Source organism: Sinocyclocheilus rhinocerous, unplaced genomic scaffold (genome assembly GCF_001515625.1).
Source record: "Sinocyclocheilus rhinocerous isolate Xijiao unplaced genomic scaffold, SAMN03320098_v1.1 scaffold1094, whole genome shotgun sequence".
NCBI lineage: Eukaryota > Metazoa > Chordata > Actinopteri > Cypriniformes > Cyprinidae > Sinocyclocheilus > Sinocyclocheilus rhinocerous.
Window position 1 is genome coordinate 27,108 of NW_015627235.1, and position 2,172 is coordinate 29,279.

At 36.0% G+C, this 2,172-nt stretch overlaps 1 protein-coding gene and 1 long non-coding RNA gene across 2 annotated transcripts in view; both read left to right on the plus strand.

Annotated features, from left to right (window-relative positions):
• The window catches only part of LOC107723829 (uncharacterized), an 8,333-nt gene extending 7,735 nt beyond the window's left edge, over positions 1 to 598 (plus strand). The window contains exons 2-3 of the long non-coding RNA XR_001637977.1: positions 46 to 52; positions 394 to 598. This is a non-coding gene — a long non-coding RNA (uncharacterized LOC107723829). The remainder of the gene's footprint in view (positions 1 to 45; positions 53 to 393) is intronic.
• LOC107723835 (probable tRNA (uracil-O(2)-)-methyltransferase) overlaps positions 1 to 2,172 on the plus strand; it is a gene marked incomplete at its 5' end in the record, with an annotated part of 48,750 nt that overhangs the window by 13,375 nt on the left and 33,203 nt on the right. The window lies entirely within an intron of this gene.

A 2,172-nucleotide genomic window follows, 5' to 3' on the forward strand; every position in this document is an offset into this window, starting at 1 on the left:
ATACAGAATGAAGAAAAGTAAGGAAGAGAGAGAGAAGAGCAAAAGAATGGCAGTATTTCACATCAATTAACCACAACCTAATGAGAATCATCAAAGAATCAAAAATCACCTTAAAAGGGGCTCAAACTTAAACACGCATCTAAATAGTTGTAAACGGTTACTTGCATTGGCTTCGATTGCTGAACAAAAGTCCTGATGCGGTAGACAACGGAGGTTATTGATGAGTTCTTTTAGAAGTGAGCTGGAGGTTTTCCTGGCCCTTCTGAAGATAGGAAAGTCCACAGCGGATCAACAAAGTTACTTGAAGATAAAAACTGCCGGAAAATCAAACTCAAGAGGAGAGTTTTGAGGAGTCTTGGATAGTGTCCGTTTCAAAAAGAATGTTTATCCGAGATTAAGAGGCATGAATTTTGAGCGGGAGAAACTTTCTTTGTCTCTTGTTTATGGTCCATTTGCATGTTTATTGCTGGTCTGGAAGATCGGTGCAGTTTTACCTAAAATATGCTACAAATAGTAAGATGCATTTCACGATCACATAGTGTACATCATTGTTTGAGGAATAAAGAGCAGATCATTTTGATACCAAGAACGAAACATCTAGAAGATCTTAAAGCAGAGATACACTCATATACCTGAATATAAGCATTGAGAGTCTAACTAATACAAATAAAGAGTTGTAATTAGGCTAATATAATAGGGAAACATACAAACAACATGCATATACCAGATACAATTGTAACTGATTAATTATAGTCTAAATAAAGAAAATGTCTTTATGTGTGTGTGTGTTATGTGTATTGCCAGCATGGGGGGGTAGTTTGCTGGCCATCAGGTGCCCGGTACTGTGGCTGTCTGTTTCTTAGGACATTGGAATGTGTTTGAAGTTGATGGGGAGACCAGAGAGTTGATCTGGTTAGCCTCTAATTGATAATGGGGGAACCATTGGTAATTTAGCACCCATATAAATGTAGAAATTGGGGCCAGGACTGTAATGTATATGCAAATGTCAAAAGGCTGAAAGGGTCTCTGAGACATAAAGCCCCCATGACCCTCAGTGATCCTAAGCAGACATTACACTGCATTTCACCTGTTGTGTCCTTTCTCATTGCAGCTGTGTTGTGAGTCCTTGCTGTATATGATTTTGCAGGTTTCAGAGAAAGTGATAGATTAGCACCCATATAAATGTAGACTCTGGGGCCAGGACTGTAATTTATATGCAAATGTCAAAAGGCTGAAAGGGTCTCTGAGACATAAAGCCCCCATGACCATCAATGATCCTAAGCAAACGTTACAAGACCTTTCAAATGACATATGACACATGACTATCCGAGCTGTATGATGTTTTTGACATATTAGAGTACATGGCACAAAAAAACAGGACTGTTCAGCGCTCGTTAAGAGTTGATCAAAATAATTACATTCATTAAAAAGCTGAGATTCTAAGCTTTAAAATTATGATATTTTGTGTTATTCCATTCAAGGGTTGCTTAGTAATTTGATTATTAATTTTTTCATGCGGGAGGTGTCCCGCCGGCGGGTAAAATCAGTGCTTAAAGGGTTAAATCAGTGTTTAATTTATATACCTCAATGTGTGTTGACCTGATCATCACTCTGTTGTGTGTTACACACAATACTAAATATAGACAACTTCATTATAAAGAAAAATAACAAACAAAAAAATCATAATCTATGATAAATACTATTATAAACTAAGTTTGTGGATAATTCAGTAGCAAAAGTTACTCTAGAAAAATCATGAGTGCACAATAGTTTTATAAAACCTAAAATTATTTGGGAAAAAAAACATTATTTAGTGGGGAACAAATAAAAGTGAATAAGTGTAAGGACTAAATCTGTAGGAAAAAATGATACACATTGCTCTTTGTATTGTTGTAAAATTAATTCATGAAAAACAAGTAAAATATTTATATATAAATATATATATAGGCCTACTGTAAAATTGAAGGTCATTTCTTTTAAATTTATAGCACAGTAATGAGGCAGCACTATATGATTATATGACAGATGAGACTAACAAGAAAGGCTATAATCTTTCATTGCGCAAAAATATTATAATACGAAAGGCTCCAAATACAGAACGGCACAAAGCGCTTATGCGCATCCCGTGCGCAGAATGATGCACTTGAAGCAACACGGAGTCACAGCGCGCAG